Genomic DNA, 16,554 nt, shown 5'->3' with positions numbered 1-16,554 from the left:
GGGGGAATTTGTGGAAGGTAGGGGGAGCTGGCTATTAATGGGTACAGGTTTCTTTCTAGGGTAATAAAAAGGTTCTGAAATTCATTGTGGTGAATATGAATATTCACTATGACTATGTGAATATGTGGTGACTATGAATATACTAAGTTTAACTGTATACTTCCAGTGGGTGAATTTTATAGTATGTGAATTATAGCTTAACAAAGCTATTACTTAAAACTAATAATAGGGGCACCTGGGTGGCTCAGTCGGTTAGCATCCAACTTCAGCTCAGGTCATGATCTCACAGTCTGTGAGTTCGAGCCCCACGTCAGGCTCTGTGCTAACAGCTCAGAGCCTGGAGCCTGCTTCAGATTCTGTGTCTCCCTCTCTCTCTGCCCCTCCCCTGCTCATGATCTGCCTCTCTCTGTCCCAAAAATAAATAAAAACATTAAAATTTTTTTAAAAATAAAAATAATAAATAGGGATAAATAAACTCCTTACCATGCAAGCAAGAGGGAGGGGGAGGAACATTCCAGTAAAAAAAAATCACCAGAAGGTGAGCTCCAGAATGGCAGCAATTTTTGCCAGTTTTGTTCACTGCTGTAGTCCCAGCACCAAAACAATGTCTGGTAAATAGTAGGTCTGGTGTGTGTATACACACACACACACACACACACACATATAGTATATAATATAATGTATTACATAGTAACATGTGCAAAAGCCTTGTGGCTAGCTGTCTGTAGAGCATGTGGCTCTTGATCTTGGGTTATGAGTTCGAGCCCCAAGTTGGGGGTAGAGTTTACTTAAAAAAAAAAAATTAGAAAAAAAAAATCCTGGTATCTAGAAAAGAGCACTGGCCTCTGGAGAAAAGATTCAGTGTGTGTGACTGGACGGAAGAGGACGGGCAGACCGTGCAAGTTAGTTTGTATCTTAATCCTAAAAGCAATGGGGAGCCACTGAGGGATTTTTAAGTGGAAATGATCAGATTTGCATTTCAAAAGACCCCACCAATAGCAGGGGACAGTCAATTAAGGTAAGGACTGAAAAGTTGGATTTAGCAACAAAGAAGTTGTTGGTGACCTTGGACAAAATCAGTCCAGGTAGTGAGATGGAGTGACTAATTTGGGGAACTGGAAAGGAAGTAGAGCTAGCAAAATTATCCTACACTTGGTAAGACCTCTCCTTATTCTCAAGTCTCCAAGGAAACCGACCAAAAATATACTTGGCTTGGGAAATAACAAAAGACATGTTCGCATGAATATTCACACACAGCCGGTTCACCAGCTGATTCTGTTTCTGTTCAAGGATTCCACACTTCTCACCCTGACACAGACTGAGGACCTGTGGCCACAGCTCTTGGTTCTCTCTCACCAAATGCTGGCCTTTCGTTGCTGGGAGCGGTGGATGGAAGGCCACAGAGCAGGCTGCCATCATCTGAGATGTGGGGGCGCTTCGGAAACAGAACTTGTCCCCTTTTAGCTTCGCTGCACCTCTCACCTGAACTACGTACAACCAGGAACCCAAGGGCAAGCCAAGTAGATGCACTGAAGCCCTATTCACAGAAAACTAAAGGGAAAAGCTTTTGGAATAGGGCACTTGTCCATAGTGACCAGATGTCTGAACTGAGAACCAAAAAGACTGGGTTCTAATTCTCATTCTGCCAGTCACAGTAGCAACTTAACCTCTCCAGGCTTCCATCTGCTCATCTCAGAAATTACGAGAATAAACACATGCCTTGCCCTGATCAGAGTGATTAGGAGGAAATGACAAGTGCACAAGGGTGTATCTAGATTTTGTGGGGCCTGAAGTTTTTATCATTTCATAGGACCCCTTTAAGAAAAAGACTATAAAATTTTAAGAACAAAATTAGGTACAGATGTGAATATTTATAATGAGAAATTACATCAAACTACAAATTTTAAAAAGGTAATGCAAAAAATTTTTCTATTTTTTTAAAATTACACATTTGTTATATTAATTGCCTGGCATGCCACTATCCATTTTTTGTCCACTACGTTTTTTGGCTACAAATTCTTTAATGGTTTCCTCAGACAAGTTTGTAATGTTTTCTACGAAGAAGGAAGATGATTCAGTCTTTTTCTCTCACTGTTGATCAAAATTTGCTCTTTATTATTCCTAGTTCAAAAAGATTCTTCCGTCATCCCCACTTATTATTTTAAAATCATTCGCAACTTTGGGGAAATCTCCATCAAGTTTTTTTTCTTTATGAGCTATATGATTTCAAGGACTTCCGCATTTTCTTGTCCAGTGATTAATCTTTTATATCTCTTCATTCTTCTGGTGCTGGACACTCTAGGAACAAAGGACCTCTGGTACCTTCAGGTCACCATGCTTGTGATTCAGCACAGTGGGGGTTAGAAGTATTCTAGAAGCCTCTACTACACGGGGAAGGTGAGCAATAACTTAACTATATACAGGAACCTAATATATGTGTCCCACTTAACTCAAATTAAGTGTATTCCCTACTCCAAAATGCCTAAAAATGCTCATGGCTACTTCAGTGCCCTCCTCCCCCGATAGGGAAGTCATAGGTGAAAAGAGACCACTAGTGGTCTTAACAGAGTTGGGTTAAAATGTCTTAGTTTGGGGGCACCTGGGTGGCTCCGTCGGTTAAGCGTCTGACTCTTGATTTCCGCTTAGGTCATGATCTCACGTTTAGTGGGTTCAAGCCCCATGTGGGGCTCTGTGCTGACAGTGCGGAGCCTGCTTGGGATTCTGTCTCCCTCTCTCTCTGCTCCTCCACCACTCGCACTCTCTCCCCCGAAATAATAATAATAATAATAATAATAATGCTGCCAGGTTTTACTACCTTTATAAAAACACAACCTCTTCCATGGCCATAGAGGGGGCCTGGGAGGGTGAGGATCCAGAAAATGAAGTTGCGTCAGCATTGGGGCAAATCACCTAAGGCTACAAAGGGCTCTTTATACGGCTGAGTCGAGCCAAGAGGGAGGAAAGGTTACTCACGTTTGGAGGGAGGTTCAGCGGCCTCGCCAGCATGGCTCACAGCTCGTGGCCGGCCCAAAGCGTGCCCAGTGAAAAAAGCTGTGGCCACTGACAGCCAAACCCCACGCAGAGGTCCCGCCGACCCACTTGCCTCCTCCTGTGGCCCCCACTCGAGGTCCGGAGCTTCAGATGCGTCCAGCCCACCTTTAAGATCGGCATACCTCCACCTCCGGTTTCAAAAGGAGCGCGCTCCCTCGGACCCGCCCCTCACTTCCGTCCTGAAAACCCTTTCATCCCACCAGGTCTCGCGATATCACGACTCCTCGCCTGTCCCGGCTAACCCCGGAGAGCAGCCCCCGCGGGACTCCTGGTGGTGATTTTCCCTGGTGGTGACTTTCTTGGCTAGTGTTTGGGACGAGAGCTCTTCGCCTGGCACGTTTTCTAGCAGCATGGACCGGGCTGTTAAGGCGCACTTAAGTCCATCAGGCCCGAGGTTCGGATCAGGAGCGGAGGGGTGGGGATCCGCCTTCAACCTGACCCTGGTCCGGTTCTGTCGTATATGGGTGATAAGGACTCAAAAATATTAATGACTGCCGGACACTGGGCTCTATACACGTCATGTCTTTTAATTCCCACAATAACCCCAAGAGAAAGGCGTGGTTTTTACCCTGGTTGTACAGATGGGGAAACAGGCTCAAAAATGGAGGAATCTGCTGGAAGTGGGAAAGGATGTGACCAGTCTGAATGTAAGGCCTCATTACGTGGTAAAGCAATCTGTCAGCAGACTCCTAGATTCCTAGAGGACACTGTAGCTCAGTGAAAAGTATTCCATCTTTGGGTTCACAAGACTCATGTTCATATGCAAATCCAGACACTTTCTATGCTGTGTGACCTTGAACAACTTGCTTAACCTTTCTGAGACTCAACTGATAGATAAGGATATTAATACTTTCACGGGATTATGAGGATTGGGTGTATATTCAGTGCCTACTCCAAAATAAGCATTCAATAAATGGAAGTTATAGCTATTAATAATCTTTTTAACCCCTTATATGTTGTGCGGTGTTCAGTGTGTAGGAGGTACTTAATTTAATAAACCATAACTGAGTGAATGAATGGAGGGAGAAATGAAATAAATCTGGCCAGATACCAGGTGGTCCCTGCCTCCAATCCCCTAATCTCTTACCCCACTTCCCTGATATGGCTACACCTCAGAGGGCTTGAAGTAGGAAATGACTGTTCATCCTCCTTTTCCCAAACAGTTGTGTGTATGTTAACTTGTTACCAAAGTAGCATACAGAAAAGTGCACAAATCTTTTTTTATTTATTTATTTTTTTATTTTTTTTTTCAACGTTTATTTATTTTTGGGACAGAGAGAGACAGAGCATGAACGGGCGAGGGGCAGAGAGAGAGGGAGACACAGAATCGGAAGCAGGCTCCAGGCTCTGAGCCATCAGCCCAGAGCCCGACGCGGGGCTCGAACTCACGGACCGCGAGATCGTGACCTGGCTGAAGTCAGACGCTTAACCGACTGCGCCACCCAGGCGCCCCAAAAGTGCACAAATCTTAAGTGCACTTAAGTTCTTATGAAATGAACACACTGACTGGTATAACCAGCCCCATGATGAAGAAGCAAAACATTACCAGCCCCCAGAATGCCCGTCATGTTTCTTTCTAATCATACTCCCACTATGGGATAACCACTATCTTGCCTTCTAATAGCTGAAATTAATTTTGCTTGCTTTTGCACAGGATGCACCTGGAATCACACAGCATGTGCTAATCCGTAACTTCCTGGATTTCCCTGTCTCCTTGATTCTAGTGGGAATCCAAGAAGAAGCCCAGTGGGGTTGCCTCCCAGGTGGTCAGGGCTACTCCCCAATGCCACCCACCTCAACATCATGGCTAGCCTGTCTACATGCTCACTGGCCCGTGGATTCCTATGCCCATGCACTCCTGGCACACCTCTCCCTTTCTGAGGTAAGAAAGAATCTTCTGCTGCTGCTTCTCAGCTTTTCATAAGGGTTCCCATGATAGAGGTGTATGTCCCTGGTGACCCCTGCCTGTGCTCTTATACCCCAGATCTTTCCTTCTCCACCAGGAAGGCCCTGGGAGAGTAGAGGATGGGGATGTGCTGATTCACAAGGTGGTCATGCCCAGCTTCACACCATTCCAAGTAACACCTCTCCCCCTGCTTTGTTCAGTGTGCCCCTTCCCGCTCCATCGAAAACTGTTTCTCTCTCTGGGTGATGAACTCTTGGGGCCTCTGCTGTTCCTCCGTGCAGCCTAGCATCTGCCACATTCTCTCTGCCCACTAGACATGTTTGTTCATTCCTGAACCCCAATTGCGGGCATAGTTTTTGTCTTCTTCCAGAGGATTCCTGATGCCTTGCAGATTGAGGGATGTGGCTTAAGGGTCTTGGGCGTTCTGCCTCGAGGGGGCAGTGTCTCCTCACACCACAAGACAGCCCAGGCTTTAGCCCCGTCAAGAAGCCCCATTGTACAGATATTATCATCAAACCCATGTTACATATGAGGAGGGTAAGGCTCAGAGAAGTTTAAGGGATTTGTCCAAAACTATATAGTTCATAAGTGACAACAGGTAGACCTCAGGAATGCCAGTGATGCAGGCCTAGAAGGCTTGGTATCTGCTAAAGGCTACCGTTCACTGAAACTAAAATGAGACACATGGATATTTTGCAGATTTCATATCTTGTCCTCAAACAAATCCAGGAGAAACGTTTTCTACTTTCCAGATGGCAGATACAGAAACTGAGGTCCAGAGAAATTAATTATTCTGCCTGAGGTCACAGGGATAGAGAAAGGCTAAACTAGATTCAGCCCCTCCCATCCCACACATGGACCCGAAAGCCTGGCTCTTTCCTCTGTGCTCTGCCACACTCATCAGAAGGATTCTGACAAGTGCAGATATGAGTGGCTACATGGGTAATATAGGACAGTGGGGACTAGGCATTTACGCAAAGAATACAAAAATACTAATTCAAAGGGATACATGCACCCTGATGTTTATAACAGCATTATCGACAATAGCCAAACTATGAAAATAGCCCACGTGTTCATTGACTGATGAATGGATAAAGAAGATGCATGTATATACACAACAGAATATTACTGAGCTATAAAAAGGAATGAACTCTTGCCATTTGGAACAACATGGAAGGGGCTGGAGAGTTATTACGCTAAGTGAAATAAGTCAGAGAAAGACAAATACCATGCGATTTCACTCATATGTGGAACTTAAGGGAAAAAATGAGCAAAGGGGAAAAAAAGAAAGAGAGGGGCAAACCAAGAAACAGGCTCTTAACTGTAGAGAGCAAACTGATGGTTACCAAAGGGGAAGTGGGGGGAGGGTGGGGGAAATAGGTGGTGGGGATTAAGGAGTGCACTTGCTGTGGTGAAACTAATATTACACTGTATGTTACCTAACTGGAATTTAAATAAAAATTAAAAAAAAAAAAAAAAAAGGACAGTGAGGAAGCATTCTAGAGAGAGCAGAACATGGACCACCAAGGGACAAGTTTTGGTTCTCTATTAATGTGTAACAAACAGCCCGCCCCCAATTTAGTGGCTTAAAATAAAATTTTATTTTTATCTTTCACAGTCCTATGGGTTGACTCCACTCAGCTGGGCAGTTCTCACTGGGGTCTGTCATGCAGTGGCAGTCAGATTGAAGCTGGGGCTGGAGTCATCTGAAGGCTCATCTGGGCTGGATGTCCAAGAAGACGGCCTTTTATTTTATTTATTTTTTTTCTTTTCAAATCTGTTGCAATTCTAGTTAGTTAACATATAGTGCAATATTCGTTTCAGGAGTAGAATTCAGTGATTCATCCCTTACATATAATACCCAGGGTTCATCACAGCAAGTGCCCTCCTTAGTACCCATCACCCATCTAGCCCATCCCCCACCCACCTCCCTCCATCAACCCGCTGTTTGTTCTCTGTTTTTAAGAGTCTCTTACGATTTGTTTCCCTGAAGCCCTCCATGATATGCCACAAGCCATCACCTCCAGTTTTTCTCCTTTGCACACCATGTTACACTGAAACAGCAGAGTCCCCTAATCAGGTTGATCCTAAGGCAAGACCTGACTGAGGTTCTGGTTCCTTAGCCTCTCTTGGTTCCTGACTATTTCCCGAGCCTGATTCTGGAGGCTTCATGTCAATTTTGTGTGTTTCCGGATATCATTCCAGGAAATTTCTCTTCTACTTAAGTGAACCAGAGTCCGTTTCTGTTGTCTGCAATTAAGAACCCTAATCGGCACAAAGACCCATTGAAATCTTCAGCCAGAGGAAGTGACATGATCAGAGCACTTTATGGGCGAGAAAAAATAGAAAAATCTGATAAAGATAGATTGAAGAGAGAAAAACAGGAATGAGAGAGGCCAGTTGGGAGGTCTTCATGACGTTTGGGGTGTATGATGAAGCACAATATTGCCAGTGCCAAAGAAGTGGGAGAAACAGCAGCTTTTGGCCACTGACTGGATATGGAAAAAAGAAGACAAGGGAAAGTCCACGTTGACAGAGTTTTGAGTCTTAGCAACTAGGAAAACAATAATGTTACAAAGAGAAACAAGCAAGTCAGGGAAAACAGTTTGGAGGGGGAAATCTTCCATTCATTTATTCAACAACTATTAATTGCCTGCTCTTTGCCAGGCACTGTTCTAGGCATTGGGAAGACAGCAGTGGGGAAAACAAAGTCTCAGTTCTAAATTAATAAATACATACATGAGATAATGAACCTGCTTTAATAAAGCTTCAGTTTGTGGTGCCACAGACCCACATCAGAACATATCTAACTGGCAGCCAGAACTTCAAGAAAAATCCTAGGCTGGGCCTGAAGACAAATTGGTAGTCATTGTCATGGATGTTCATTCATTTATTCATTCACTTTTATTTATTGAGTACCTACTATGTACTCAGTACCATTCTTGCCATAGACATACAACAAAGAAAATAAAAGAGGGGCTCAGCTCTCGTGGAGTTTCCATTATAGAGTACAGAGGCAGACAGTAAACAAATACACAAATGTGTCAGATATGTGATGTGTACTATGAAGAGAAATAAAGCAAGGGAAAAGGAAGAGGAAGTTTGCTGTTTTAGATAAGATAGGTTGTTCTGCAAAGTCCCCTCTTGTAAAGAGATATCTGAGTGAAGTCCTGAATGAAGAGAGGCAACATCCACATGGTCACTAGGGGAAACCTATTTCAGGCAGAGGGAATAGTAAGTGCAAAGGCTCTGAGGCAGGACAATTTGGTTTCCGCAAAGAACAGCCAAGAGAACAGTGTGGCTAAAGTAAATGGGTAAGGGCAAGAGTAGGAAAAGAGGCAAAGGTGGGAGTGGGAGTGGGAGCCAGATCCTGCAGGGCCTTGCAAGTCATTGCAAGTACTTTGGCTCTTGTTCTGAATGAGATAGAAAGACTTTGGAGAATTTTGAGCAGAGGAAGCACACGACATGACTAACACTTTAAAAGGATTGTTCTGGCTGCTATGTATAGAGTAGACTGGGGGTGTGCAAGGGCAGAAGCAGGGAGACCAACTAGCAGACAACTGCAGTCATTCAAGGCAAGAGACCCGGGGTGGCTTGGACCAGGATGGTGATGAGGGAGGACATGACATGTGATCAGACTCTAGAAATAAACAGAAGGAGAACCGACAGGATTTTCTGATAGATTGCATGTGAGGTGTCAGAGAAATAAAGGAGTCCAATGTCTCCAGAGCTGTTAATAGGAGCAGCTAGGAGAGCAGTTGCCATTTACTGAATAGAAAGAATTGAGAATTATATCCAGAGCTTCAAGAAAGAGTAAAACTGTCCCCAGCTTTCCTGCCTGGAAGGAATAATTTGGCTCCCAAGCCATGATGGGGGCCCAAAGTAAAGCACTCCTGTGAGGGCAAGGGGCAGGGGTGCATTAGCCTAGCATAGGCTATCAAGGCCGAGATGGGAGAAGCTGAAGTCTGCAAGGGGAGTGGAGGGAGCAGCAGCAATGGCAGCGATTTACAAAGGGATTAAATAACCCTTCTTTTTTTTTTTTTTTTTTTTTTTCAACGTTTATTTATTTTTGGGACAGAGAGAGACAGAGCATGAACGGGGGAGGGGCAGAGAGAGAGAGGGAGACATGGAATCGGAAGCAGGCTCCAGGCTCTGAGCCATCAGCCCAGAGCCTGACGCGGGGCTCGAACTCACGGACCGCGAGATCATGACCTGGCTGAAGTCGGACGCTTAACCGACTGCGCCACCCAGGCGCCCCAAATAACCCTTCTAACAAGGGAGGAGGACACCACAGAAATAGAAAGGGAGAAAATGAAAATATTTAAATGCTTATTTATTTTTGAGAGAGAGAGAGAGTAAGGGAGGGGCAGAGACAGAGGGAGAGACAGAGGGAGACACAGAATTTGAAGCAGGCTCCAGGCTCTGAGCTGTCAGCACAGAGCCTGATGTGGGGCTTGAACCCATGAGACGTGAGATCATGACCTGGGCCGAAGTCAGATAACCAACCGAGCCCCCCAGGCACCCCAGAAAGGGAGAAAATTAGAATAAACCTTGTGGTGTTGGACTGGAATTGAAGGTATGGTGTGCACTCTTGGCTTTCTGCATAGAGAGATTGATTGATCTATCAATAAATAGAAATGTGTGTGTGTGTGTGTGTGTGTGTGTGTTTCCTAGCACTGTCCACTGAGAGGCCCAAAAGCAGTGACACTCCAAGAACAATGAACACACCTAGCACCCAGATCTTGATTTCTAAATATCACTCTCCATTAAAAAAGAACAAAGGTGCCTTGGATAAATGGCTGGTTGCAGGGCTGGAGCAGAGAAAGTACAAGATGAACCTGGAAGTAAGGAAGTGCTCAAAGAATTATGATAGAAGCCAGCTTGGCAGGTGGCCAAATCTGGGAAATTTTTGAGCATCAAAATAACGATTCAACAAGTAAAACACTCACGCCTATAATAATGGGGCCAAAGATGCATACCCCTAATGTAATCATGAGGAAACAACAGATAAACCCAAATTGAGAGACATTCTGCAATATAATAGGTCTGCAGTCTTTTGAATTGTCCTGATCACGAAAGCAAAAGAAACCTTAGACACTGTCTCAGACTGAAGGAGTCTGGAAAGACATGATAACTGAATGTAATGAATAATTCTGGACCTGGATCCTTTCATCATTAGGCCAATTGATGAAAGTGCAATAAGGTCTGGGTATTAGACAATATGAATGTATCAATGTTAATTTCCTGATCATGAGCATTGCATTGTTATGTAGGAGAATGTCCTTTAAAAAAATCTATTCATTTTTTGAGAGAGAGAGCGTGGGTGGGCAAGGGACAGAGAGAGAGGGAGACACAGAATCTGAAGCAGATTCCAGGCTCTGAGCTGTCAGCACAGAGCCCTACAGGAGGTGTGAATTCATGAACCTGTGAGATCATGACCTGAGCTGAAGTCAGACACTCAACCACTCAACCGACTGAGCCACCCAGGTGCCCCAAGAACGTCCTTTTTTTGTAAGACATATACACCAAAGTATATGGAGTGATGGGACATCATGTAAGCAACTTACTCCCAAGTGGTTCAAGGAAGGGGAAAGTTCTTTGTATATTGTAATTTTTCTTTTACATCAAATAAAAAGAAAAAAGACAAGGAAGGAGTGAATGAAATCCCTGAGGCAGTGGGGAGTGAGGGGGCGTGGTCAGCCAGTGCACAAGATAGTAGAATATTTCTAAGGAGAGAGCAGTTAATGATGTGTCATGTTGCAAAGAGATGGAAGAGGAGCAAGACTGAGGGAAAAAAAAGTATTAAACTTACAAAATTGTTTCTATGTTATCAATCAGGGCAACAGCTGTTTACATATGCAGCATAATGGGAGCTAAATCAGTTATTCATCACGAGAACGCTGGCTGTGCCTATGGATTTCTACAACTTCTTGGCATCCTGGGCCTTGGGATTCAGAGGCTGGAAACCTGCTTTCACTACAAACCATCACGATTTTAAGAAGAAAATCCTAATGACATAATCATATTAGCTCTTGTCAGGAGAGCAGATCTCCCTAATTCCTAGTTTTAGAAGGTTTCTTTCTTTAGTATATTCTCATTATATGCAATGCTCACATTTGGGGCCAAAAATATTCTGAATATGGAATTATTGTGCCCAAGTAATACGTGTTCATTATAAACAAAAATGTGGATAAAGAGAACAAATTTTAAACCACCTATAATCCCATCATCCAGAAATAGTTTCCATTAGCAATTTGCTGCTTATTTTAGACTTTTAAAATTCAAATCACATCTATAAATTTTTGTTGCACTAAAGGAAGGATCCTGCCCTGTGCTATTTTGTATCTTGTACACACACACACACACACACACACACACACACACACACACCCCATATAGAGCAAACACTGTCTCAGTCACTAAATATGCTTCAACCACCTCACTTTTAAGGACGCTGTGAAGAATTCCATTGAGCAGATGGGCGTTGATTTATGTAATCATGTTCCTATTTGAGGACTTTTGCATTGGGCGCAGAGAGACCGCGCCTCAGAACTTGCCCACGAAGCAGGGACGACTAGGGAGAATGAGAGGTTGGGGGATAGCTAAGTCACACGGAACAAGGTTTCAAGTACACAGAGACTTCAAGTACACAGAGGAAAGGTCATCGAGGCCACGGCCGGCAGAATTCGAAGAGCTGAAGGAGTCAGGTTGTACCCCAGAACAAGGGGCGCCGAATGGGTGGACCTCGAGACCCGAAGAACTGAAGCGAGACCCGTGGTGGTGGCGGAGGCTGCGGGCGGCCCAGGCTCGAAAGCTAGTGCACCACCGCTCCTCACCAACAGAGGGCGCTGGGGCCACAGCAGTACGCAGTGGGCGGGTGCCAGCTGCCGGCCAGATGTGGGAAGCTGGACCGCGGGAGACGCTAGCTCAACCCCAGCCCCTCCAGGCCTGCAGGCAGGGAGAGAGCGAAGACGGGATGCAGGGGCAAGGGTGACGGCAGAATACGCCACCATCGCCGCTCTGCAGGGTCCTAGTTTGCCTTCTCTTGTAGGGCAGAAGTGAGGAGAGAGAAGCCTCCTGCCCAGAAGGGACTCTGATTCCCACAAAAGCAAAGTATGGGCTGGCAGCCACCCTGAGGCTGGCTCAGCAAGACAGAGCCAGGTCCACCGGGTGGGGCTCCGGGCCAGGGGAGACCCACGCGACTGTCTGCGGCGGGAAAGAGAGCCGGCCTTGAGGGCTTTGAGCTTCTGGAGTACCCAGCCCTCGAGTCCAGACGTCCAACACACACACCACACCACACCACACCACACCACACCACACCACACCACACCACACACAACCTCCCTGCACTCTTTCTGCCCGGGTGCGGTGTGCATTCAAGAAGAGAGAAATTGAGGCACAGCCGGACAGAGCGCTAACTAGACCTGTCCCCCCTCCCCCCCCCCCCCCCCCCATGTTGCCTGCAGCGGAGAAGTTGGGCTAGAGGGCCGCAGTTCGAAGTTCCAATTAAGGATCCTGGGCAGGGGACAACCCCAGGGACCCCGCCCCCTTGGCCTGCCAGCTGTCCCCACCCCGGCTGCTTCCCTGACTCCGGAGTAATCAGCTGCTGCGCACGGCTGTAATTGACGGTGCAGGCCCGGTCTGGCAGAGGGCCGGCGGGCGGCGCAGGGGCGGGCGAGGGGCTTAATTGCAGGGCTTCAGGTCGCAGTCTGGGCTGCAGCTTCGCTTGGAGTGGGGGAAGGAAAGGGACAAACACTAAGCTCGCAGAGCCTGGTCTCAGGGGGAAGCTAAAAGACCTTCCATTCGGTAGTAGGGGATCCCTTCCCCGGAAAGTGGGGACGGAGGGGCTTGAACCCTAGCGAGAGTTTCGGAGGAGGAGCTGGACGTCTCTGGAGAGCTAGGCAGAGGGGGGTAGATTCCAAACTCCCCACCCCAACCCCAAGGAGCCCTGGTTCATCCTGTCCGAGACTCCTCCCCTCGTTATGACCCTCCCTCCACCACCACCCGCCGCTTCCCTTTCTGCCGCCCCCGTCACCCCCCCCTTCTCGTATCCCCAGGGCGCTCCCACCCTGGGGAAGAATGTGCCCTCCTAGCGCACCCTTGCCATGGTAACGGCACACCCCCACCCCCGCGCACCGCAGCGGCCGGGCCTGGCCCGCAGGGCGGCGAGAAAAGGGGGAGTGGGCGCCTCCCAGCCCCGCGGACACACCTCGACTGCCCTGGTTGCCACAGTAACCGGGGAAGTTTCGAAGTGCGCAGGCGCAAAGTGGCACAGGGCTCTACTCCTGATCCTTCACCCCTCTAATCCACCAGCAGAGAACCCTGGCTCCTAGGAGAGACTGCCACTCATCCCCCTCCACCCCCGCGCAACTTCAAGGACAAAGTCTGGAGAGGGATCACGGGGCGTCCCAGCTTCCACGCACCTCAAGCCTAGGGAGCAAACGTGGCCAGAGGGCCCAAAGAGTCTGAAACCTGAAAAGGGATCCCCCTGTCCCCAGCCCGTCCACCTCCCCAACAGAGCCTGAGGGGGGCGCTGGCAGCAGGAAGCCCGGAATGGCCCCGGAGGCGCACAGGCCCCACAGTGGAGCGGTGATTACAGGGACCTGTCCCTCCCGCCCCCGGCTCCCACTCTCATTAAGTCATTTTTTCCCCTGTTGGAAAGTCCCCGTGCCTTGAGCGCAGGGGTTGGGGCGACCGCAGGCAGCTGCCGGCAACCACATGAGAAGGGGGGGGGGGGGGGTGGTGGAGGGGAGGAAGGGGGCTGCGACTAGAGCCTGGCCAAACTCCAACGTGGAAGGCCCCCTGCCGGGGGCTAGCTGGGGGCGCATTGATCTGGGAGGAGGAAGGCTTGGAGAAGCTGACCTAGCTTCTCATCCTGGGTCTTCCTAGAGTTGTTAGGGCCTCTACCTCTGCCTCTTTCCTCTTATTTCAGCCCTGGGACCTTGAGCGACTGGAAAGCAGGATGCCTGGGTTCTGATCCCCACCCCGGTCTGGCTGCCGCTCCCTGACCCTTAACCTGACCACTGCCTGCTGATCTGTCCACCACCCTCATTCTCTGTTAGTTCTCCCTCTCCCTCCAGCTGGGGCCATCCAGGCTCTATCAGACCATACTAGTTTTTCCTCCTGCAAGGAGGTGACCAGGGTCCATCAAGGTGAAAGGTATTGGGGACCAGGACAGTTCCCTTCCCCTCTAATCTATGGTCCACCATCTGTTCTTATTCCAAAATTGCAACCCTGGTCCTCCCCCAAGCTATTTGGCAAGTTCTTCCTCCCATCTACCTCCATCACCCCCAATTTCCAGTCAGCACATTGATTTCTGTCTCGCCCTTCAGCCAGGATGCCTAAGCCCCGTGCCCCTTGGGCCCTATTTTCCTGCCCTTCATCACCTCCACATCTCCCTTTAAGACCATGGCCAGATCCTACATCCCCCTTTTCAGTTGTGGGGTCCAGCTTTTGCCCTGAGACCCTAGCCAGCTTCTGGCCCGGAGGGAGGATATGGAGTGGGTAACACCTTGTTTGTTCCTTCCCCAACTTTCACTCTTTTCCTTTACAGATCCTGCCAGCATATATCAGCTCACCAGGACTTGACTGGAACACGTCCTTCCCCCCACAACGTGGTGTCCAGCCCCTGCCCCACCCCACCACTCACTCCTCTCTGGAGGCAGCAGGCTCTGCAGTATTCCTGCTCCTACCTCATTATCCCAGCCCTGATCCTGTATCTCTCCAGTCTCTCCTCCCCCTGGCTCTGTGCTCCTTAAGCCTGGAAGGCACCGGAGGGTGAGGTCAAAGCTAATACGCAGTGGACACTGCTGGGGGTGGGAGTGCTCCCCACTCAGGCCTCTCTTCCTCACCCCCTACCTCTTTTCTCCTCCTCCCTGGGATGGGAGGGAGCAAGGGGGCGGGGAACCCAGCCCCCACAGCTCCCTCCTGGGTGAACAAGAGGAAAGGAATGAGGCAGGTGTGTCGGCTGCTCCCGCTTACCCCTCCTCCCCGGGGGACTCTAACCCGCCTGCCTGTGGGGCTGTCTTTTGGGGGTTGGGGAGAGAAACTCTGTCCTCCCCAGAAGCAGCGGAGCTGAGCATGTGGAAGGCCTGGCTGTCGTAGGCATGTCCAGGAGCTGCCGGGATGCAGGCAGTTGGAGGAGAGGAAGCTGAAGGCAAGCTAGTTGGGGCAAAACTCCCAACAGGGATACACCACCATGAGAGCGTCCTTTCCTTCTCACCCCTACCCTGAGGTAGGGAGACATGGGCTAAGGAAATATGGGGGTTCGTGTAGGCTGGCAATCGGGAAAAGGAACAAGACTTCATCCTTGTCTGGTTCATCCAGAAGGGTGCCATTCTGGGTAAAATGAGGCAGGAAGCAGGATCCTCAACTTGGAGCAGCAGGAGGTCTGGATGAAGTAGGTGAAGTGTTCTTTCTCTGAGATCCTGACCACTCTACCTCCCTCTCTACTACCCTCCTCCTTGAGGGTTTGGGACAAAGGAGGCCGAGGAAGGATGTCCCTTCGCCTCTGGCCTTACTTACATACTCCATCTCCCCTGCATGCACTCAGAGAGACCAGCATCCAGACAGTGAGTCTCCTAGCCCTCCCCCACCACCCTCCTCCCTGCCGCACCTTCTAGCCCCACCTGCTCCCTGGGGCGCTGGGCTGGCTGGGTTGAGCTGGGTCTTGCCCAGGATTACTCCTCGCAGAGTGTCTGTCTCTGCCGAAGGGTGCTGCTGGGCACCGCCACTCGTCCTGGCTTGTGGCAGAGGGCTCAGGCACAAGGTGGACAGCTAGAGCTCCGGAATTAAGAGCTCCGGTTCCAGCTTCTTGTCAACATCCCCCTTAGCCTCCATTCAGGCAGGTTCCATCTGGTTTGGAAGATGGCTGTAGTTTCCTAACTGGCCCCTTGTTGTTAACTCTTCCCCTCTTCATTCAGTTCCCCAGTACAGTGAGCCATGTGGGAATCAGACCATGACACTCACCTGTTCAAGACCCTCTGAAAGTTTCTCATTCCTCGGAAAATCCCAACTCCTTACGATGGCCCAGAGGGACATGTGATGTGACTCTTGCCTGCCCTCCGAGCTCCTCTCCTGCTAACCTGCCCTTGATTGCTCCATCCGATCACACTGGCCTGTTGGCTGTTCCTCCTGAGGAGATCTCTCTCACCACCGACCTTTGGCATTCACATGGCCTCGGCCTGGAAAGCCCTTTCCCTCAATCTGTGCGGGGCTATCTTCGGCACACAGGTCTCAGCATGAGTAACATAACTCAGAGAGGCCTTCCCAGACCAATGACTTTATCTAAAGAGGCCACACTCCTACCTATGTGTCTTATTCATCAATACCTTGTGCCTTATTCATCAATAAATGAATCGATGAAAAAGATGTGGGGTGTGAGTGTGTGTATACATGCAGCCATAACAAAGGAGGAGATCTTGCCATGTGCAACCATATGGATGGACCTTGTGGGTATTATGCTAAGTGTAATAAGTCTGACTAGTAAAGACAAATACCCCATGAGTTCACTCTTATGTGGACTCTAAAACACAAAACAAATGAATGAACAAACAAAAAGCAGGATCAGACCTATAAACACAGAGAACAAACTGATG

At 48.5% G+C, this 16,554-nt stretch overlaps 1 long non-coding RNA gene across 1 annotated transcript; it reads left to right on the top strand.

Moving 5' to 3' along the window:
• Window positions 1–3,277: 3,277 nt before the first annotated feature.
• LOC147578681 (uncharacterized) lies at window positions 3,278–16,327 on the top strand. The gene is made up of 4 exons (XR_015255564.1): window positions 3,278–3,445; window positions 4,776–4,933; window positions 14,511–14,734; window positions 15,880–16,327. It is a non-coding gene; the product is annotated as an uncharacterized LOC147578681 (long non-coding RNA).
• Window positions 16,328–16,554: the final 227 nt, after the last annotated feature.

The sequence above is a fragment of the Puma concolor genome, chromosome C1, assembly GCF_028749965.1.
Source record: "Puma concolor isolate L17-30 chromosome C1, mPumCon1.1.hap2, whole genome shotgun sequence".
In the NCBI taxonomy this organism is placed as follows: domain Eukaryota; kingdom Metazoa; phylum Chordata; class Mammalia; order Carnivora; family Felidae; genus Puma; species Puma concolor.
The sequence above is the reverse complement of the archived record's forward strand: the minus strand, read 5'-3'. Positions and strand labels throughout refer to the sequence as shown.